The sequence below is a fragment of the Lagopus leucura genome, unplaced genomic scaffold, assembly GCF_019238085.1.
Source record: "Lagopus leucura isolate 7727_CA_CO unplaced genomic scaffold, USGS_WTPT01 Super-Scaffold_100001, whole genome shotgun sequence".
Taxonomy (NCBI): Eukaryota; Metazoa; Chordata; class Aves; order Galliformes; family Phasianidae; genus Lagopus; species Lagopus leucura.
The window spans coordinates 75,245,369-75,269,230 of record NW_024962262.1 but is presented as its reverse complement, the minus strand read 5'-3'; positions in this window follow the sequence as shown (position 1 = coordinate 75,269,230).

The window sequence follows — 23,862 nt, the reverse complement described above, 5'->3', positions numbered from 1 at the left end:
TACATCTAACACCAAAACCAATGAAGTATTTGCCTTTGTGGATTTAGGGTTAAATTGGTGGCACTGGACTCCAAAAATCTCATTTTCTTCTCAGATTAGATATAGTGCGGAAAGCATGCAGAGGCCAAAATCCTCACTCATTCTTTTTATATTTTTATTATCAAGATCCTCAGCTGGTGTTTACTAAAGTAGATCTAACTCCCCAGTGGAGCCGGTTTTATTCTGAGAGTTGCGTTACCTCCAGCATGGGGCTTTTTGTTAGCTTTACTAGTTTTCTGATAACCTTGCTGGGCCATCCTCTTGTGAAATGTCTAATGGAAAACTGATTGAAAACATCTGGAAAACGGGATGAAAGAAAGGGAGTGGCAAAGATATTCTAACTACCATGTTCTCCAAGTGTCCACTTCTGAAGATCACATAGAATTTCCTGGAAGAGAAGAAGCCACTTTGGGAAGGTTTCATAGATAGATTAAGGTTATCTCTTGTGGCCGTCCCTAGCACCAAAGCACAAGACTTCCTTGTTTCCTGAAACTGCTTGAGTCCTTCAGTCCCCAAAGTCTCCCTCTCCATTTGCGAGTTTTCCAGTGTTACCAAGGCATAAGCAAATCTGCAAAAATGTCAGATCTTCATCTTAGAGACTGCATGTATCCCAGGTACCCTTAAACCACATAAAAGCACATCAATGTTTTCTTTCCCAAATGTGGATTATTCAGAACTTTTAATTGAAAAATTTTCTTCAGAGAAACATTAGCATAATCAATTAAAAATTATATGCTTAAAAAACATACTGTCTTATTTTCGTATTTCAATGCTGTTTTCTTTCCGACTTCAAAAGCATTTATTTTTAATTGCATGATTAATTCAAGTTTGAAACAAATTTTAGGATGTGATTTCCACATTCATAACAGAAAAGAATCTGTATCTCTGAAGAAGGGAGCAGCTGAGACTGGAAGGCACCTCTTGACATTATCTGGTCCAACATACTTGCTCAAGCAGGGTCACCTCCAAGGATGTAAACTTCACTAGCTCTCCAGACAACCTGTACCAGTATTTGGCCACCTTTAGAACAGAAGTCTTTTCTTCTGTTTAGAAGTCAGATCTCAAATGAAAAGACATCTAAAGCTAAATACTAGTAGGCAACTCCCTTCTGAGAGGTACATAGGCACCCATTTGCTGATTTGATACACTCTTTAGAGAACTGTGTTGTTTGCCAGACGCTTGTATCAAGGATGTGACTGAGAGACTACCAAGCCTTGTACAGCTCACTATTACCCACTGCTGTTGTTACCTGTGGGCACCAGTGGTATAGCCAGGAGCAGGTTGAGGAACATCAAGATTGAACAGAGAGCCTTGGGAGCTCCAGACCTGCTCCATCCCTGTAAGTGCTCCAGATCGGATTGGATGGGGCCTTGAGCAACCTGATCTAGTGGGAGGTGTCCCTGCTTGAGGGATGTTGGAATTGGGTAATCTTTGATGCCCATTCCAACCCAAGCCATTCTGTGATGCTATGACTAAATTATTAATGGGACAAGAGCTTGTGCTACAAAATCTTACAGATATTTTGAAAAAAATCCTTGTTATAATGGCAAAATAGAGTAAATAAATATCTCTTAGTTCCTTCAGTAGGAGAAATATGAGCCAAAAGATAGTTGACCTATATGTTCATTCACTTGTTTTTTGAGATCAAAACATTTGGTCTCATGTCATACATGATTCATTCTCTACGATTTTCTTAAATGTCAACATTGATTGGTTATTGCTCATGGTTTGACAACAAAAAACTCATTGTGGAACGCATTCATATTAAAAGACTAAAGCTGGAATGATGACTGTTCTTATCTCTACAGAGCAAGAGTCTTGTTTAAAATTTGACATTTAGGGAATCCCGTTCCTCTGTTAGCTACAGAGAAATACAAGGAATAGTAATTCCCTCTCCCAAAGGTATCCCGGGACAAATTCACAGACTTTAAATGTGAACACAAGAGAGTTCAAAATTCTTTTGAAGTCAGGTTAAGGAAATGCCCATGAGAATATCTGCCAGGGTTTGGACAGCAGGTTAATTGTCTCCATCCATGTCTCTCTGCAAGACCAGCAGCAGAACTGCAGGGGCGGAATGTAAGAGGAGGCAGATGCACGGAAGATGTTGGCTGGTATTTTCCCTCAACCCTATCTCAACTCTTCACATTTGTGACCCAGGAACTTCTTAGTGCAGCTGTGTCAAGCTCAGTGGACTTGTGAAGATTCAGTCCAGTTTGAAGATTACTCTCTGATACAGTGCATACATGCTACACATGCCACGATGCTATACATTACAGAAACATGTCAAGAAAAGTTTGAAGGGTCGTGATCTTTTCTAGAAAAAATCTGTTTGGGAGACAACTTTCTGCCTTGGAGGAGCAGACTGTCTGGATGTTGTTCATAGCTTTGACACTGTTAACACTTCAGATCTGTAAAAACGAAAATCGAAGATGCATCTTTCATCTCACCCTTGGCCGAAGTACATCAGAGGACCACCTAAATTAACAGCTTTTAGCCTCATTAAGCCTGTCAGAAAGAAACAGATTTGTATTGCAAGGAACACTGGTCCCCTGATTTATTTATTTTTTCACAAGATAAAGATAGCACATTTCAAGCAAGCCACAGAATCTATTCATTAGTTGTAGGTGGTGAAGACACCTGAACTCAGTGGATCAATCTGTAGTGTACTTCTCATGTGCATGAGGCTTGCCAATCCTTCATAAATCCATGAAAAGGATACACAGACTTGTTGATAAGGACATGGAAAAAAAAATAAGCAAAGAGTTAACACACATAACAAACTAATTCACGCACAGTGAATAGTGCAGAATGCACAAAATAAGTGTAAAGTGATTATCTCCTTCAATCTTTTCTAATTGTAGTAATTATAATTAAAACTTTTCCACGCAGATGTGTGATGTTTGAAACTCATTGTAGGGTGGCAATTCTCTATTTCAGATTAAAGAAAAGATAAAAATTACTGTTCAGATTCCTGTCTTGGCATATCCCTTATAAATATGTAATTCATTGTATAATATTGATGTAAAATTCAGCTTTTATTTTTCAAACAGATTTACATAACTTTGACAGAAATTCGATGAATCTTGGAGATTTATATTATCACTAATGATGGTCCAGTAATGACGCTATAGTTGCATTGATTAATATTTTCCATAATAATTCTCTAAATGTTGTCTCTTAGGATTTGACTTAATTTCAAAATCTATTGTGCTTGTTTATTTTTTTATTCCTTCCCATTTCTTGAAAAGTTAGCAAGAGGCAGTCTGGTCATTTCCAGGAAAAAAGAAATCCCAATGCTATAAAGCAACAGGCAAACATCACATTTCTTCCTTTGAAGTGCCCATTCATGTTCCAGAGGACAAATTTTGAAGCACTGAGAATAAAGCTTAGTCTTATCTGTCTATTCACACAACTTTTCAGGAAACAGAGGAGGTGCATTAATTCTGTAATTACCTGTAATGTCCATGGCCCCTCAAACTTTGGACAAGACCTAATAATCTGATTGGTTGCATTTTTACCAAGAAGTTGCAGATATCTTGGAAATATCTTAAGTTTTAGATGAAAAAAATATTCCAAAAGGTACATTAAATTTGCTTCTACTCTATTTTAAATTCTATCCCCACGTTTCTAAGTTGTGCAGTCATAGTCCTCAAGGAAGGTACGAAGAACTCTCTTTTTTCTGCGCACGGTGTCTGGCACAGAAGTGTATGGGAAACTGTAGCATTAAGTATCTCCTGTTTTCTAATCAAGCATTTTCTGTAAGAATGTCACGTAGCTGTACACATGCTATCCTAATGGCAGCCTTAAAAAAGTTCAAGTGGATGTATTCATAGCCTTCCATTCTTTGTCCATCACACCATGAGCCCACTCCACTGCTCTTCTTAGCTATGCTGCTGCAGTGTATGTGATTATTGAGGCTTCTTACAGCTAGCAACTAGGGCTGCTTACATCTTTCCAAGAAGGGTGTGTCATTTTCTTAACAGAAAGTGTCACTGTTTAGTCTCCTTTCTTAATTTTTGAAGGTTCAGATATCCTTATCTACTCCCACTTCCACAGTTTAATGACAATTTTGCAGAACTGAGCAGTAAGAATGTGTGGCCAGAATTTTTGTTTTCTGCCATCAGTTTTTGAAGCATCACCCACACAATGTTTTCATGTTTATCCCCAAGGCTGGTACTGTTTTTGACATGGCCTTATGATTAGTCAAACATTATTTGTAAACTGACTGTTGAAAGCAAGGAAGCTAAGCATGCCCAGAGTTCTAGTTTAGCTCATGTCAAGCCCATTATATTCACACTTAGTATCCAGAGAGGTACTTTTATTAGTGCTGGAGTTAGAGGCTTCTACTTCAGTTCAGCTGTACACCTCCATTCTTCACTCTCTTGGTTCATCCTAAGGGGACTTCAGAGTGATAACTGCATTATCTTGTCTCAAAATCGAACTCTTTCTCTTTCCCAATGAAAACACTACAGGACATTTCCTGTTCTGAGCTGAATGACCTGCCAACAAAAATATCCTGTGACTTCTTAAATAAATAAGTATGCCTTATTTTAATCCCTAGCTGTGTAAGAAAGTTAAGTTTTCTGCTGACAAAAAAAATAAATAAACTGTCTTGCTTGTGGCAGCAAGAAAGTACACTTTCAGTCTGGATGCTATTGCAATAGATTGGTTGTCTTCTCAGATATAAAAGGTGTATGTGATCCAGCACTGAATTCTGTCTTTGTGAATATAACAGCACTTCACCTTTATGCAAGACACATTTAGAACAAAACAGAATGTGTGACTTTCATTTAAATGTCAAGAGAAATATTTTATTTCTCGAAAGCCATCGCTATCTATACCCCATAGAAGTACTAGACATAAGAGGCAATTTATGCTCTGTCAGCCAAGTGAAATTCCCATTGCAGGAGGAAAAGATTCAAAATATTACATTAGAGTATTTATTTTAGAGCACTTAGATGCCAGTGGCAGCTGGCACTGTAATAAATGAAGATGATGAGGAAACTTTGCCATTACCATATAACTTCAGTAAAATGTTTTATTCTGCAATTTATTCTGCACTCTTCTCTTTGATGGAAGGCCATTATCTTTTAAAATGTGTCCACATATAATAGTGAATTATGTCTAAATAGTGCGAGGTCCTTAAAGCACCTCAGAAGTGACCTGAATCTGTACTGATATTTAGTGAAAATAACAGTCATCTTAAAAAATATAAAGTATAAAAACGTTGGACAAAAATGGGTTAACTGTAGTCCTGTACTCACAAAAACAGCCTTGATGAAGGCTGGGAAGACACCCCAGTAGTCTGAAGGAATGGTGGTACAAGGATGAGAAAGCAAGAAAGAGGCTGTATAGGGGTTGCTTGTCATTTCACATTTTATTCTGAGGACAAAGTTGCTGTAACACACAGAAAAGTTGATGCTGCACTCCAACAACAAACATAAAATTTGTCCTAATTCAGCTTCTTGGTATTTGAGTCTTTTGATAAATATTGTCATATTTTGTAATCAGGCTGATGACAAGTTAATTCACCGTTGTAAAGAATTCAGTTGAGAAAGGGTATTTGGACTGATTTAGAATCAAAAATAAGACAATAAAAAGCATGGAGCTGAGGCGGGACTCTGGACTGTGGTTTTCACACCAAATAACCTGTGGCATTGATCTTGGAATGTTTAAACAAGGAAATCTGTTCCCTCTGTAGTTAGTCAACAGAAACATGTTTTTCAGGGGACAGTTCAAAGCAGGACTCTGCTCCAGGTGCTCTGAGACGCTCCTTTCACACCATGGAAGGAGTCTAGGAGATGAGCTCAGTAATTAAGCTCCTGAAGTTAGTCAGCACCAGCAGCCACAAAGAATACCCACTGGTTTAAGTTAAGCCATTAATTTTACTTCAGCCCATGATCAAAAAAACAATCAGAATACATAACAGCTGCCTAAGGCACTGTCACACACTCTTGGATTTTCTTGGATCTTCATCAACATAAGCTCTATTTTAAATGAAAGAGCACAGTTGCAAATTAAACTTACATACTCCTTTCCAGCGTGCGTACTTGATGTTCATCTGTCCTAGTGGGAATCAGCGTTCAAGACAATATACATGCATTGTAATACCTCTGAACATGTTTATTTAAAGTCAGCCACTGCAAGATGCTATGCTAATGCTGCACAGAATGACGTAAATTAGGATAAATTGACTAAGTCCTCAGCTCTTATTACCAGGAGCATCCTCTACATACAGCACTGATAGAAAGTGCTGTTTTATTATTACTGAGATCTGTCAGTCAAATTTAGAGCATCATATTTAGGCTGCATACAAATATATTCTAAGAAACAGTATCTGTTCAAAACAGCTCACAGAGCAGGGCAAGGATGACATGATAAAAAATACCTTCAGTTTTACATAACAGAATGTAGAGCATACAGGAAGTAAGTGTATATGCCTGGCATCAAATTGGAAAGAATCCAACTGCAAAAACAAAATCCATACCAAAAAATGATTTGAGTTCACATTAGTTGTTTAAAACTCCCTTGAATTGGCTAGCTGTCATATTGTCAAACACTGCAAAGTCCTATGTACTTCAGGGAGACAAATTCCTCTAGTGTCAGCACTCTTAATTACCATATCATGTGTCTATTCTCAAAATTCATGACGTCCAGAAATTGCCTTTGCAAAGTCCACCCTTAAAAGCATTTCACAAACATTTGAAGTTTTTCAAGTGTAATGTGATGACCAACATTTCTCTGGGAAAAGAAAAACAAAAAAAGAAAAAAGAAAAAAAGAAAAAAGAAAAAAGAAAGAAAAAAGAAAAGAGAAAGAAGAAAAAAGAAAGACAAAGAAAGAAAAAGAAGAAAGAAGAAAGAAGAAAGAAGAAAGAAGAAAGAAAAAAGAAAAAAGAAAAAAAAAAAGAAAAAAGAAAAAAGAAAAAAGAAAAAGGAGTGTGAATTGTCAGTAGTATCCTTATTATGACTTCAACAGCTGTTAAGAAAAAAAACAGGTATTTTTATGAGGACTGAAAAATGTTAAAGGCTGCACTGAGAAATGAAAGCAGAATGAGTCATTTAATTTTATTACAAGAATGCAAATGCTCTAAAAGTGGCTGATGTACACAAAATTCTCATTATACATCCATAAGTTTTCTGGTCCTCTGAATTCTTGAGTGCAGTGATTCTTAACATGCAAGCAGGAAAAAAAATTGGTGAAATATCTTATTCCTGTTGAACCATGTTATTGTAATGATTTGGTGTATTTTACTGATTATAGTTATCTCAATTTGAAGTGTATGAGGGGAGGAAAAAATAGTAGGCAGGAGAGAAGGGCAGAAGGGAATACTGTCACAGTCAGATATTACCAGAATTTGTTTCAATGACATACTTTAAAGTTGAGCTTCAGAAGATTTGTAGGCATTAAAATGCATTTTATCTGCACGTCATAATTACTTGCTTTCATTTCAATTATGTCCTTTTGAAGTATTAAAATGGCAGTTGTGCCCTATGCGGTATTACGCTTCTGACTTTGACAAAAATCCAAACAGATTTGGAATGAAGCTGGATTTGCTGACTTCTTCTAGGTCGGTGTGGTGCTCAGTTAGATGTGTCTGCTGGGATACACAGCCGTACAGTCTAACTGAATAATTTGGGGTTGTGTGACTAAGTTGTGTTGACTGTTTGCTGATCCAATCATTCTTCCAGATGAAGAAGATATCACCAATCTACCTAGATAGTATCACTGTACAATCTTAAAATAGCTAGCTGGAAGAAATGAAAGCCCTCTGCTTAATAGGCCAGTCAAGCTTTGAATTATGCAGGAATTTACAGCAAATGAAGCCAGCCAGTTTAATAGACATATATTTTTAGGGCAGGATCACAAACCAGTGTAAGCAATGGCTTAAGCACATAGAGAAAATGTCCTCATTTATATCTGTGGTTCCCAACGTACCTCGGGCACTTAAAATCTGCTATTTTACTCATTCGATCCAAAGCAATTGGAGAAGAGGTATATAGGCCAAGGTAATATATCAGTAACTGCAGGACTCCTGAACCTGACTGTGAGGTACATGAGCTTGGGGACCTTGCTTCCCTGACTGTGTGTGTTCAGGGAACTGATGGTATTTGCATGGCTATATCTAGGCTTTATTCTTTGTATGCCAGGAAAACATATATGAGAGAAAGATTTAGCATATGCTCACTAAATAGTTTCCAAAATGGATAAAAAATAACAGTATGAGATTTCCTTCTTCTGGGAAAGCTCTTGCCAGAGAGCTTGATTTTGATTCGTTTTCTTCAGAATTAACTGTTTCCTAGGTGGTGTAAATGTTTTGTAGCTTGTGGATCTAAAGGCTCACAAAAAAAAACCCTTTGAGGCAAAGGTGAAGCTACTTGTATCTTCTTAAATGAGTTACCATGCTTAATCTATATGACTGTTTATGTTGCTTGCATTCAGGGCATCTTGTTTTTGTAGTATGTGACCACCATTTGAATACGCAGTTGCATAACTTTGCTCCATTCATGCTGGTTGTAGAGGTTCTCTCAGAGACCAGCATAGGTGGAAGAAAATGTAGAATATGGATATTACAGAGTTGAGAACTGCTCAGTTAGGATCTGATAGAAAACAAGCTTCAGTAGCCACATTATCCTTCTTCCTATTCTACTTCAGCCGAGCATCTGTTTCCATTTACTCTCTACTGTATGCCATGGATGCAAAGAGCTATGATCACTGTCTGCATTTTTTCAGTTTGAACAAGAACACCAATCTCCTGAACTCCACAAAATGGGGACTCAGTTCATAGCCTGGCTGTCTGCTGATAAGACGCATTGCAGGCTTGCATTTTGAAATTTCTGTTTCTTAGTTAAAAATAAAAGCTTTCCAAAATACTGCTTATAAATGAAACTGGAGCACAAAATCCAACTCTGTTCCCAAGGAGAGAATGTACAACAGGAAAAGTGCTGCATTAGACATTCATGACTTTCTGCTTTTGGGAAAGGGAAGAGGATGTGGTAACTGCAGTACTGAGTAAAAATGCCTGTTGCTTGATAATAAGGCCAGTAACAGCTGTGTTAGATATGCTTCTGTAAGACTGTCTTCTCTCAGTTTTGTGTAAAACCTAGAGAGAGAATTTTCTGCCTAAATTTCCAAACAAAGGCTTCAGTAACCTCATGCCAATTACCTGTGGCCTTTCATGAATAGACACTTGCTCCCTTTCTGTCACAGAGCATTCATTCCTCTCAGTTCTGGTGGATTAGTAAATTTCAGTAATCTGAAATCTGGAATGGAGGGTCATGCTTTTAATGGATAGGGACCATTCTGAGACACTGTGAGGTTTAATTACCAAGCAGTAAGTCCTATGTGCTAAAATAACAGGTTTCACCTCCATTGATTTCAATATCCGCAGACCAAGCAGTTTTTTCTCCCTCCCTCAAAATCCTCATTTTCTGCATAAAATATGCATTGGTCCATGTCAGAGACAGAATCTGTGAAAGGACTATGGAAATCCTATCCATCAACTCTGCAGGAACCGGCTCAGTCTGGCTATTAATCTTAACTCTTTCTGACTGGGAATGGATGCTTCTTGCTCTCAGAAATGACTCAAAGAAGAGCCTTCAGTGTTTGGTTCACTTCCTTCAAGTGTGCTGCCTTGGAAGAGAGGGCAAGAGCTGTGGGAAGATTTACAGGAAATAAATGTTACTATGACACCTGGCTGAACTAAGTGGTGCTTTAAAGGGGATGTGCCTTCTGGCTGCGCATAACCCTCTTTCTTCCTAAACATCCTCACTGTGCTCTGTTGATATTTGTTTAGATGGTGCTATGGTTCCTATAAGAGAGTCCTAAGGTGACAAGAAGGTAAGAGGAATACTAGATACTCCAAATTAGAGGCAAAATGTAAAGCATGATGAGGAGGGTTTTTTTTAGGTTTAGTGGTTTTGTGTGTGTGTATATATATGTATACCCTACCTGACAAACGAAGAACACCTTCTAGCCAGAATTATAACTCAGCTGGATTTGGGTCTCTTTGTACTTCAGAAAGCAGGAAATGATGCTCACTGCCCATGGAGATGCTAGTGGAACCCAGCAGGTCCTCATAGGATGTGACCAAGGCTGTCGTAAGGGAGTTCTTGCTCCTGCTGGAAGAGAGCAGAGAGGCTGATCCAACACTTCTCTGACATCTATGAATGATATTTTCTTTACATTCAGGAAAGCCATTGCTACATAAATCTTCCTAATTTTTCATGTGTTCTCAAGTAAAGTGAATAGGATTAGAACCAATTGTAAAAACAAGCAAAGAAGGAAAGAAACTGAATAATTTTCATTAAAATAATGGCTTTTAAATTGTTGGCTCACCTTTAAATGACCTAAATAGCAATAGAAGGCAAAAATCAGCTTTGTACTCAGAGGTCCTCTCCTCTTCTTCATTACAGTTACTAATTTCTATCTTTGTCGTCTCAATTGCAGTCAGTGCAGTAGCTATTAGAGTTTAGTTAATGCCTGCTTTTGGCCTATATCTATTTTTTTTTAAAGCATAACTACTATTCTGGTTCCTGCAGCACTGCAGGTGGTCAGGGCCTTTTGCAGGCAAATGAAAAGACCATTCCAGTCTTTTCAGAGCTCAACATTTAAGTTCAAATTTCCATTTCTGTATTTTCAGACAAGTATTATCCCATGCAGAGCAAAGAGGTAACTTAGGTAACAAAGAGGTAACATAGACTCTCTTTCCTGCAGAGATATATTACTTGTTATAGAGATGTCCCTATATTTCCTTGAACATCTTGAGAGAAAAGTGACATTTTCAAGCTGCACTTGCAAATTCTCATGATTTAAAATAAATCCTAGGCATTCATGAGGGACTGTTTTTATCTCATTCATCTAGTCTACCAGATTAGTTATGTCTTAATGACAGGGTATTTTAAAAGGTAGCATGGCCATGAAGAAAGGTTTGAGAAGTGGAAAAGAATGAATGAAAGGAGAATGGGTGCTCTGAATAATGGGACGGATGAAAACTGAGACACACATCTATAATCAGTGGGATTACACTCAGGATGAATATTGCTTTGTTTTTCTACACTCATGTAAATTCATTATGTGCTGTGTGCATATAAAGCTAGCAATTAATTGGATACTCTATCATCAAGCATTGTTTGTAACACAAAGGTTGTATTCTAAAGAAAATAAATCTAAACTTGTTATTAGATGCTACAAAAATACTCTCGCACAATGCATTCTCATTTTAAAAACAAAAGGAACAAAGCACATCCACCATTTCTCTGTCACCACTTAACATCTCAGACAGATGTTAGTGCAGAGAGTCTGCAAGGACCCCCCCAAAACATTCTGCTCACAAACTGTGCCTCTGCCACCATGTTTCCATGTGGATTTGGATTGCTTACTCCTGATGCATCAGTGCTGCTCTCTGCTAACTGATAGTGTCATGAATCTCAGACTTTTTAATGGACTCCAGTGACCCTTAAGGGAAAATTCCAGTGTTGATCTCTTTAGTAACTACAAATGCAAACATAAGTCCTTCTCAGTTAACAGCTTGTTATGCTTAAGAAGTAAAGAGCACCGGAAATTATTATGGGCCATATGTTACTAAAAGGGGTTGATGTGGATTAGTGGCTTATGTAATGGGTGGGCTGAAACCACACTGGGCTTAATTTAGGGGTTCTTCTCCTTTTTAAACAAAAGGCTTTTTTTCCTAATGATACACTCGACTACTAATTTAATTTACATTTTGTTGCTCTTAGGCAGAATCAGCAAACATCGGAATAAACACTTAAAGCCCCTTACGAAACAATTTGTGGCTTTTGCCATTATTTTTTTTAGTATTTCTGAGTCATGTTCTTGTTTCTTCTTGATGAAACAGTCTGTTTAGGTTTGATTTGGAGTTGTAGAAAACGCAAATTAGAACAATGAGTGATGATCTGTAGTCTTCTGGGGGAAATGAGAACCACTTGAGGAAAGATCAGCAACAGTAGGAATTTTTCAAAGTCCTGGTCTAATCAAAGAAGACAACTCTAGAAATGCAAAGAAAATATGATCAAAGTCAATAGTATAGAAGAACACAAGTGGACAACTATGTACGACAGTTGGTAAAACAAACCAAGCCAAACCAAACCGAAGCAAATCCAACCAAACCAAGAGTTGAAGTTGGTGATGAATTCTGAGTTTTCTAAATTTACCACCAAACTTGAAATTACTGTAATGTATGTATTATGATTTGTGTTTCCCCAAGACATTAACATTACGTTAGTGCTACATTTTAGAAAATGTAAGCTACATCAAGACACTCTACACAGTTTTCCAGAAAAGACATATGTTTGCTTGTGATGTGTAAGTTTTTTGTTGCCAACTTGGTGTACTCTGGGGCAGTTCTAAAATTCTCAGCTGTTTTAGAAACATTTACAAATTAAGTCAGAGATGTGAAGAAATTCAACTTCTCTGAAAGACAATTTAAAATAAAAAGTCATCCATCTTTTACTAACCAGGTATTAGTCTCTTTGCAAGGCATTTCTTCCCTCACAGAAGTCACACTGATACATACCCATCTCTTTATGCATGTACTAACTTGGGTCTTAATGCTTTTATGACTAATTTACTGGTACAGAAGTTAGGAGTATGCTTCTGATTTCTATGTCTCTCTTGCCCAGGACTTTTTTTCCCAAAACACCTGTCTTTATGTATACCAATCCTTCTTCCACTGGCATCAGGACTGCTTTAGGGAATGGGCTACCAACAACAATTGGCAGGAGAGCAGCTTCATATCGGAATCCTTTAGCACTTTCTTCTTATAACTGAAGCCCTTTAGTGCCTCAAATGGTGGCCCTCATGGGAAGACTGCAAATCTCATAAAATTTCTCTAGAATGCATAATTCTGATTGCCTGTTTCCCCAGTACACATATAACTTCCATTTCTGAAATTATTTTTTTTACACTTCCACTGAACTGTTTATTGTTATTTTTCAAGGGGTTTTACTTTGTTTGTCTGTTCTGTTTTTCTGTTGTCAGTTTGTTGGTTTCATTTGTTTGTTTTTTTTTCCTCTCTGAAAATCATTCTAAATTTTTATTCCCAGCCTGGAGTGTGGAGATGTCCTGAAGCATTCTTCAGGTCACCTGCAACTATTTAAACCCTGTTGGCTGTTTCTTTTAATTTTCTTTCTATAAAACTCTTTACTTGATTATAGGTTCACATCTCAAGTTTAATGCTATTACTGTAGATTTGTTTTTTGACCTTTAAGAACCACAAAAAGTCAAACTTGACTACCTTAAGGCTTTTCTATCAAGGAGAACTTCAGTGGGTACATCTTGAAAAATTCATACTCCCTATTTGAAGACAAATCAAGAACAGCTTTTGCTTTGTGGATTTTGTGATCAATTAATTAAAGAAGCAATCCTTTAAGATAATATTTTCCGCAACATGCTTTGTCATGACAGTCTATCTAGAAGACGTGAAGCCTTCTGTTAATTTGTGATTTCTAATTTGTAGCCTCTTGATCTTTTCACCACATTAGTCTTTGTCACACCTTGGTGGCATTCTCAGTAACACAGATATAGGACTGTGATCTTTCTGCTTTGGCAAAGAACTGAAGCCCAGAGGAAATCTGTGATCAGCTAGAAAATTTGCCTTATTTGATTCCAGCCACTCCTTAAATTATTATTGTTCTCCCTGAAGTAAGAACTGTTCTGATTACGTTCTATCTCTCAAGTGTTTGATATTCATTTATTCTGTATGCCATTTTTAAACCAGACATCCCAATTCTTCTATCTTTACCATGGCTCAGAGCTCTAGCACTAGTACAAACACATTTACTCTGTCTTAGTTAGCCTGCCAATTTCAGTGCATGTTCTGAAATGGGGCTTTATTTGTTAAGGATGCACTTTATTACTGCTTTGATGCCTTTTGTGTTTTCATCCTACTTTGTTTAAGGATACAGTAGTTTTGTAATTTATGCCTGTGAAATACACCATCCCTAACTACGTGCTTTTTCATGTTTCTTGACTTTCTCCCAGTCTTAGCTTAAAAATTCACCCTTAGCTGTTTAATTTTAGTTCTCAGTTATCAAGTCCAGTTTTGGATTATGCAGTACCTGTTGTCCCCAGACAGTAATAAATCTTATCTGTCCTTCCCCGCAGCGAGTTTTCAATGAAGCAATGAGTCTCTGCCTCTCCATCTGCCATGTGTGGGCTTGCTAAGCTTGGACATCTCTTCCTACCTATGCTTATCTCTACATCCCTTGTGACTGTCACAATACTGTTGATGTTTATCTCGATTGTTTTTTAAGAGATCAGTTATGTGCTTCATGAGGTCTGCCACTTTAGCACTTGACGGGCCTTTTCTTTATGTAAGAGCCATTATCGTGATTACAAGATTACATATTTATGTGTCAGATAATTGCAACCCTTCATATTATTCATCAAATGATGAAAAAATGATGAAATCCAAATGAGAAAAATGCACAGTAAAAGCAGCTTTGACAGATACTTTTTCTTCCCATGAGTTTTCACATACATGTAAGCTTATAAACAAAATACACAAAGTAATCTTTTCCAAAGTAGCCAGGAAATGATCTTAGAATCACTGTTGGAAATGTGTTGAAAAAATCAATTTACTGCTCAGCTGTGGTCTTTAGGGACTGTATAAAAAGGCAGGAAAAAAAAAAGCAGACATTATCCTTTCGTTGCAAAAATAAGCAGTTGATCCAACATCTTGAATATTGTGTGCCAACCCTGTCAGACCTGTCACCTCAGGAGTATGTAACAGGACAGGATGACTTCAGTTGAAGGGAGAAAGAGTAGTGAAGTACTTCTGAAGAACAAGATGCTGAGCAGTGTAGAACATTTTTAGTTCATAAAAGCAGCAATATCAAGGGGATCAAAAATAATAAACAACAGGAGAAAAGTGAGTGGGGTTAGTCATTCCCTAATTCCGCAAACACAGGAAGTATCATTCACCAAACTGGCATGTTCAGACAAGAAAAAGAATAATTTTTTCACAAAATGCACAGACTGTGGCATTCTTTCACAGGCCGTGTCTAGGCAAATTCAGAAAGGAAGCGGCAGAAATATCAAACAGGAGGCTCCAACTGCAACCTCTTGCTAAAGAAATTCCTAAAATGCAGAAGATTGAAAATGGAGACAGCAAACTGCAGAAGATACTACTCTACTTTTCCTATAATACTCTTTCCTTGAGCACACATTTCTGATCATATCACAAACAAAAGTAGGGGTAGGAAGAATTTCTGTATGATACACTAGAGTTAGTATTGCAAGGTCCTTGAAGACTGGAGCAATTCAAAATAAAGAAAATCAGAATCCGGCTCTTGACTTCTCTCTATTACAATGCTGGCCGAATGCACTTGGGTTTTGTTGCCTTCCTTTATTGCTTTTTATACACTACAGCATTATTCTGAAAACGCAAGTAGTAAACGAGCTTCTAATTATTTGTACAGATTATAGATTTTATGATTAAAAATACATAGGTTATTCTGAAAGTAATGCCTCTTACCTAATTCCACAGAAAATGCAACAGATACAAACAGAAAAATAACACTATTTGAGAGAGCAAATTCTCAGCTACAAAACACTATTTGTCAACATAGTCACCAGCATTAACTATGCATTTTCACCAGCAATGAGATAGAGCCTGTATGCTCTGCTTGTCAAAATCTGTACCAGCAGAGGTGATCCACTGTCACTGTTGCCACTACTGAAACACACCACCCACCCCTCACTGCACTCACATTCACTGTGTGGTCTCCAGAAACGTTCAACAGGCATTGCTGAATGTCAGTGGGGCTATTCTTTCTGCATAGAGGAATTTGATGGCACACCTTTGCTTCACGTACACCTCCATCTCAGACATAATCGTGTCAGACTACCCTTCTGCTGCCATCTGCCACACAGAAACAAAATGGAATAGAATACTGTTGGGAAGGTTCAGCCACTACTGCCACACCACCACCATCAGCCTCTGATGTTGTGGGCCAACATAATAAAATAGGAGGCATTACATTCAGAGCTGCCTTTGTGTTTTTCATCTGGAAATTTTCTTTAATATTCACGGTGGAAGAAATCTCCTGTGTGTAAATCTTCCCCTAGTACATGCTGCTGCTATAGACATAATTTTACATGAACTAAGAGATTTAAGATTACACCATACTTGCGATCAGCCACCAAATGTATTTGTCAGACATGCAACAGAGACAAAGAGGAATACGGTGTGTTCTACACACTGCTGGCCATAAATAACAAAAAAGGCATGTTGATGTGAGACTGACAAGGCTGTACAGTACTTTTGTGGTGTTATTTGCAATATCTGAAGAAAAAGTGTGTTCCCAGAATCTTCTTTGACCTGAATCCAGGTTTTATAGGTTCATGTTCAGTTTCTTGTTGCAAATAAGAAATATCTATTCATTGTATGTGTAAATATGGAGGGAATTCTGAGAAGCCATATGCTAAAACTGTCTAAAAACCAGTTATCTTACGCACTGAAAGTATAGACAAGAATACTTCATATACATGCTGCTCTGAAAGTAATGCCTCCTACTTTATTTCAAAACCAAACTGGACATGCTCTTGGGCAACCTGTTCCAGGTCTTGTTTGATCCACATGAGTTGGACCAGATGACCTCCAGAGTTCCCTTCCAACCTTCAACCACACTGTGATTATTTGATTCTTGGCATCCTAAAGACAGAAGTAGAATAAAGTTGAAGAGAATCAGAATGACTTACATTCCTTGAGGAGAGGGGCAGCATGGAAACATCACATAGCTTCATGAAATTTGGGATTAAAAACAAAGCCATAGACCATTATTAGAAAAGCGGATACACAATGAGTCCCCTTTAGGAATTCAGAGCAAAGGACTACAAAAAATAATTTACTTTTAGCTAAGAAGTGAATGCAAACACTTCATGTAACAGTAAAAATCAACTAGGAATAGTCACAGAGCAGGAAGTAGTGGGGATGTGAAAAAATTTTTAGAAGGTGTAATTATATTTCCTTTCAGTGATTGTCCTCACAATTACTCCTGGGAGCAAGGGAGTACTTCTGTTTCTGTGACCATTCGCTTGTCAGCATTATTTCCAAAACTGGTACAGATTTACTTTCCATCTTTATTTCTGCTCTGCTTAGGGAGATCTAAATCCCAGTGAAAACCACTACTCACATTATTTTGGAGACTTTTATTGTCAGTTATTTATGCTAACAATTGTTGATACCAGCGATGGCAGGTAGGCTTGCATGTAATGGGATCACGTAAGAAGTCTTTGGACATTTATTGAAGGAATAAATGCTCAGATCAGAAAAAAATAAATCTATACTTTGCTGTCTTATTAGAACAACTCCATCAATCTCAAAGAACTTTTCTCAAAGATGTTTTCCCCAGCTGCAGATCTATTCATCCAAGGACACAGTGCAAAAATTTTTAGTCATCATATGCATGGTGAAAATATTTAAAGCTGGAACAAACTAGAGGTTTCCAGGTCTCAGCAACGGAAATATCATCAGGCAGTGCTAGACACTGTTTATCCATTTATATGAACAGCACACCTAAGTACCAGTTACACAAGTCTCAGAGCACATTGGTGTTCTGGAGTTCTGTCATTCAACAACATTTAAAAAACATGCACACCTGAACATCTCAGAGATAACAACTATCCTGCCACCAATTCAAAATATAATTTTCTCTCTGAAGTTGGCTAAAAATAAACTTTCGAAAAGTCAGTAACTTATTAGAAACCTGACACATCCAGAGGAAATAATTCATCACATTAAAAAAAAAAGTTTTAAAAAATAAGTCCTTTCTTTTTTTTGGAGAGATGTGAGAAGATAAAGAGATGTCACAGTGTTTTTGTAAAGGGGAAAATATTGTAAATATCTCTATTTTGTTTCTCTTTTCTAATATCAAATTCTTTGAGAAATACTAGCTGTGCACAAGCTAGCAAGTACACAGGCAGTAGTACCTTCCCTTGACAAGAGTTTCCTTTAAATTCACTTCACTTGGGATTTTAGCCATGTTACCAGTATCAGCTTTTTAACATCAGTAACCCACCTAGGTAAGTGTATCCCACTTATACCAGCGTATAAGTGGGTATGTACAAGACCCTACAGTGCTAAGCAAGGTTTCAGTCTCCTTAGTTCCTCTAGTAAACCTGGTTGTAAGATATTTTTAGGTATCTCTGAGCTGAGTAGGGCTTGCAAGTTGTTTAAATCCACAGCTCCAATGTGCTTGCTGGCACTGATAGTGCTCTCCTGACTGCCATTCTTCTCTTTTGCCAGTTCTCTTATAGTTCATAAAATATTCCAAATAAAGATTTTTCACATGGAAAAGGAAAGAAACTGAGCTTTAATCTTACTTTGTGTTTAAAATAAACATACTGTTTTTTGAGTTTGTTTAGGGTGTTTTTATTTGTTTGTTTGGTTGTTTGTTTTTTTCCATCTGTTACCTGTATTTCAGTATGGAAATTAGAAAAATTGAGCTGTAACAGATTAACTGAGTTGGTTTTCCACTATACTGGGTCCCAACTGGGAGCTGTTAATTTTGCCTGGGAAGGTACTATCGAAGCCGAAGTGAGAAACAAGTTGAGTAATCATTAAAAGGAAAGAGCTACACAAGTAGAGGAGACAATGGCCTTGCACAGCTGGAGTGGTAGAAACCTCCTCTGAAATGCTGGGAATCAGCAGGATGAGGCTAGGAGGGGATGTTCAAACAGTGATAAAAGGCTAAATCAGGACCTACTCCCTGTAAAACAGGCACACACTGGAGAAATCTGAAACAATCTATTCCTGCTCATGGGCCTTAATGCCATGTCTCTGGTGAACAGTTTCATCACCACAAACACCCTTGGGGCTGATCATGATTTTAAATCATATAATGACAGAATCATTAAGGTTGGCAAAGACCTCTCAGATCCCCCAGTCCAACCACCAGCCCACCCCCCCACGCGCACTGCCCACGTCCCTCAGTGCCACATCCACACGGCTCCTGAACACCTCAGGGACGGTGACTGCACCACCTCCCTGGGCAGCCTGTGCCACTGCATCACCGTTCTTGCTCAGAAGAAATTATTCCTAATGTCCTATCAGAGAACTTCTTGTATAGAAGGAGTCTATTGAGTTCGGTCAGTTGTTGCTGACCATCACAAATGCACCTTAACATAAGAAATGTGTTCAGAGTACAAGAAGTGAAGGCCTGCAAATAGAGCTTCAATATGTAGGGGCTGTGGGTGCTGACCTTACACACAACCCGCCTAGACAGTGCTCTCATGATTGCAGAATGTCCATCTGCAAACAAAAGCTCTACAGTTGCCAGTTCAATTTGTTTCTTGTTAATAAAACATCGAAGTCATCAGGGCTCTGCAGTTGCTCACTAGTAATGAAGCTTAAATTAATGCCAATATTAGTTCCTAATTCAACACAGAAAAAAAAGACAACCTGAAAACAATAACCCTGGAAGAAAAAGCAAATGGTGCCTGAGATCTCAGATAGCAATAGACAGTTTTGCTCCTGATGGCATTTCTAATAAACTAAATTGCCTTCTATTTGGGGTTTCATTAAGTATGAGCCCCCTAAAGCATTTTCTTCATAGTCTGGAGCTTTAAGTCAGAATTTGAAATTCCCAGTTGATGAAGCAGTTGATGAATTGCTTGGCAGGCCTATGTGAACATGCTTCATGTCTTTTTTTTTCTCCTTTTGGGCAGCACTTGGTACCCTCCTTGACTTGCTTGAATGTCTCACAACAAATGTAATTACACTGCATGGAAACACGTGTGCAACAAGGTCTGAGTCTCATGTGCACAGTTGAGTGATATATTTCTTAGCACGAAAATCTCACACAAAAAAATTGACTGACTCAGGCAAACTAATCATTGTTTTGAGTAGGAGTTCTCCCAGACACCACATGGCAGTTTCAGGAGTTAAGCCATGAGACAAAACTCTTTTTCTATTGAAGCCAGCAAGAATGGCACTGTGGAATTGCTATGGGCAGGATTTTACTGGTAATTTAGTGCTAATAATCACCTTGTGGCAGGTTCTCACTGCTTGCAGTGGCAAGCCATGAGTTTACCAGCTGAGAGCCTGGTTGCTCCACTTCATGCTTTACAAGCAACCTGTTCCTGCCATGTAATGCACACAAGCATGTACTTAAAGTTAAGTTAATGGTTAAATGCTTCCTGAAGTAGGCCTCTAAGCACAAAAGATGGGTATCCTTTCCTCTTCTAACTATCTTTTTAAAAATAATTCCATCTACAGTTTTGCATGCTTTTAGGGAAATTATGCTATGAAGAGCTCTGATTACCTGCTGTCATTGAGCTGCATGACTTCTTCTAGCACAAAAACAAAACTGAAGAGTATGTTAAATGCTGCTTCACTGAAAGCAATTATTGTAATGCATTTTTTATGCACTCACATGAAAGATACAATTAATAAAAATGCATGGACTCAAGTCTTCTTATACACAATGTCCTAATTCCTTCAGGCTGTCAGGTAGAGTGGGAAGTGCTCTAAAACAGATTTCAGCTTTCCTCCTAAGACTTGATTGTTTCTATCAGTTACCACCCTTTGCTTGCTACTAATGATGCAGAAGACACTAACGTTTTTGTTGCAGAATACTGAATGACATCTTTTTCCCAGTGCCATCCTATAGCTTATGTCAAATTGTACTTTCATTTGTTGGAATTTAAACATCATAATGGTGGGGTTTAGTTGTTATTATAGAGGAAATTGTGGGCAAATGTGAAAATAGCACAATCAACATTTAGAGCTCACTTTGATCACTGTTGAATGACTGTAAGTTGTTTTTCACTAATGGACCTAAAAGAAGTCTTCCCAATTTGTGAAACAATTGGTTGATTTTCCTTCTTTCAGCTTTCTGAAATTCACAGTCTAACCCTTCCAATATGCTTTTTCAGAGGTTCTGAATTCAAGTGTCCAAAGAACCGTATTTGGGACTTTGGGGTTTTTGGTTGGTTAGTTGGTTGGTTGGTCTTTCAAGAGGAGAAACTCAGACAACCCTAATACTGAAAAGAGCTCCAATGAGTTACAACTTAGATCTCAAAGGCTGCAGGTTGTGTAACAGGTCTCTTGGATCTTTAGTTCACCATTCACCTGCAGTCTCCCCAATCTGCACTTGCTCACAGCAGCATTCCCACTCTCATCTTTTTGTACTGCTTCAGATGCTGTAGTGTGTAATTCTAAATTTAAAAGATCTTGATCCCTACCTGAAACTCCCGCATGAAATTGGAACTTAAATACTGAAATGGTTAGCTCGGCAGTTTTATGCAAACTGAAGAACCTTCCACTCAGTATTTTCGGTTTTCTATCTCACACTACTTAGGAAATGCTCACAGTGATATACAGTGTCACTTACAAAAAGAGCTCTTCTGTGCTAGTTGCCAAATATTCACCTGCATGCAAAGGCAGACCTTGTGCCAAAGGTATCATTGTAATCATTCTCAGCCCTATATTTTCATCACTTATCTGTGGCTACCAATATCTGCACTTACTCCACATCACCAGCTGTGCAAAAAATATTTCAATGCCTTTAAAAGCAGGAAATAGATGCCTGTCCTTTCCCTCTTTTCTTTCTGAGTCTATTTAGACTACTAAGCCTACAGTGTAACAAATCACTGTTGCTGATTAGAGAAATCTTCCCCTTAAATGAAGGGAATGCCTCTATCAGTAAAGCAGTGAGAAGAAAATGCGCTTTGGCAGTTGAAGGGATAGACTGGCTTTATAACCGTTCTATTTCTCAGCAAGCACTTCTAACAGTTTTAAGTTTCTGTTCTGTTGCTGCTCAGTGTTGAATGCAGTGTACCTCCCCAGAAAACCAAAAGAAGTATGTAACATCAGTCATCAGAGACCAGGTCTGTGTTAGACAAAAGGAACATCGCAGCCTGAAACAGAAATAATGCCTGGATCACATTTTTATTTTGTGTTTAAAGGATATTTCCCTTTGTAGTACATTACAAGAAAAGCAGTACTAAATGCCTGTTTCCCTAGAGTACTCTCTTCTTTTTCTAGGGATATGGTAGATGAAGCTGTGAAACACACAGTCTATACCTCTGAGCAGACTGATACATACATGCAGAAAACATTATTTCAGCAGACTAGAACATTAAGGAATCGCCTTAGGTTCTGCCTTAGGACTCTCTCTGTAGTAGCTTTGATATGACAAGTGTAGCCATACTTGGAATGAGATATAAAAATATAAAGAACAAGGAGAGGAGGAAAAAAATCCCTAGTCAGCATTCAACATGATGGAGTGATTTAAAGTGAGACATCAGCCCAAATTCCTTTGTGGCCCCAGCAGGAGGACTTCTGCTGGTGAAGAGATTAAGCAACACAAAACAGGGCTTTCCCTCCATGTATGTGTGAGCAGCTTGATCCTACGCTACTGAGGGAGAATATGCTTTTCCTTCCTGAAAGATCCCACTTCTTGAGCCAGGTAGAAGGTCCAACAAAAGGAAAAAGTGACTTCCTTCCAAAGAAATTCCCAAAGCAGGTTGGTGGTGACCATGTCTTTGGCTGTGGCATAAGGAATCATAGAATCATAGAATCATGGAATTACTCAGGTTGGAAGGGACCTCAAGGATCATCAAGTCCAACCGCAGCCTAACCATGGTACCTTAACTCTGACAACCCTCTGCTAAATCATACCTCCGAGCACCACATCCAAACAGATACCTGCTTGTCTCAGGCTTGAGGAGCCTAACCACTACTTGTCTGAAATGTATTTGTTTTCTAGTGGTTGTATTCAGGATTTATGACCACATAAGGAATTTGCAGGACTTGTTACCACAATAAATACAGAAAGTGTCGAAATAATGTATTTCATTTGTAAAGGTTTAAAATGAGGAGAATTTAAACTACAGCCAGAGAATGCTTTGGTCCCTCTCCAATATTTTTGCAAATAAATACAAAGGTCAACAAATGGATTTTGCTTCTCCATGGAGGCTATTCCAACTCCTGATTTAGTAAACCACAAAAATCAATACATTTAAGTAAACAATTTCTTAATTCATTGTAACATTTTAATGACTCAGTGTTTACCTTGATTTAAAGCTCTTTTTAAAATGATCTCAGTTCCTCTTTACTCAGGTGGAATAGATAATCCTCTCTGGCATGAGGCATACTGTGTTAAGCAGATCTAAAAAAGTCTAGTAGCAAGAACTGCAGAAGGTTCATTTCAGTGGTCTTGAACACAGTAGAAAGATTCAAGAGTCTCATTCCTAACTTCAGTGGATGATGGGCTTGAGCACCTTGATCCTGCAGGGCCCCAAGCACTCTTAGAACAGAGCCATTGCAATTTTCTGTGTTCACAGCCAGGGGGTGTCTGGTAGACACGGGGGTTCTGCCTGAAAGCCAAAGCAAGTGAGGGAGATGCTCTGGAATCTGGTGCGAGACAATTTAAGATAAATTATTTGGGTACTTCTTTCTCTAGATGAGCATGCCCCGTGGGTAGAGCTTGTAGCTTTAGGCAACTTTGCACGTTCCTGATCAGCCCAAGGTGAAACCGCAAAGGAATCAATTTACTTGTTCAAAGCATTTAACACAATCAATTCCTTTTTGGCAGCCCTGAATGTCATTTAGGCAGCCCAGAAGTCTTTTTCAAATACAGCTAACCCTGCGTGTAGCCAAACTCCTCTAGATTTTTCCATCATTTTCTTATTTGTTGAAGCAGAAAATCCTGTCTGCTGGATTTTGTACTTGGTTTTAGAGCCTCCCTTTATTTCAACTGCTATCAGAGGAAGTTAGTAAGTTCCGGGGCACTGATTTGGATGATATGCATTTAAATTTCCCCTGACTCTTTCTGCTATATTAATATTGTAAGATACAT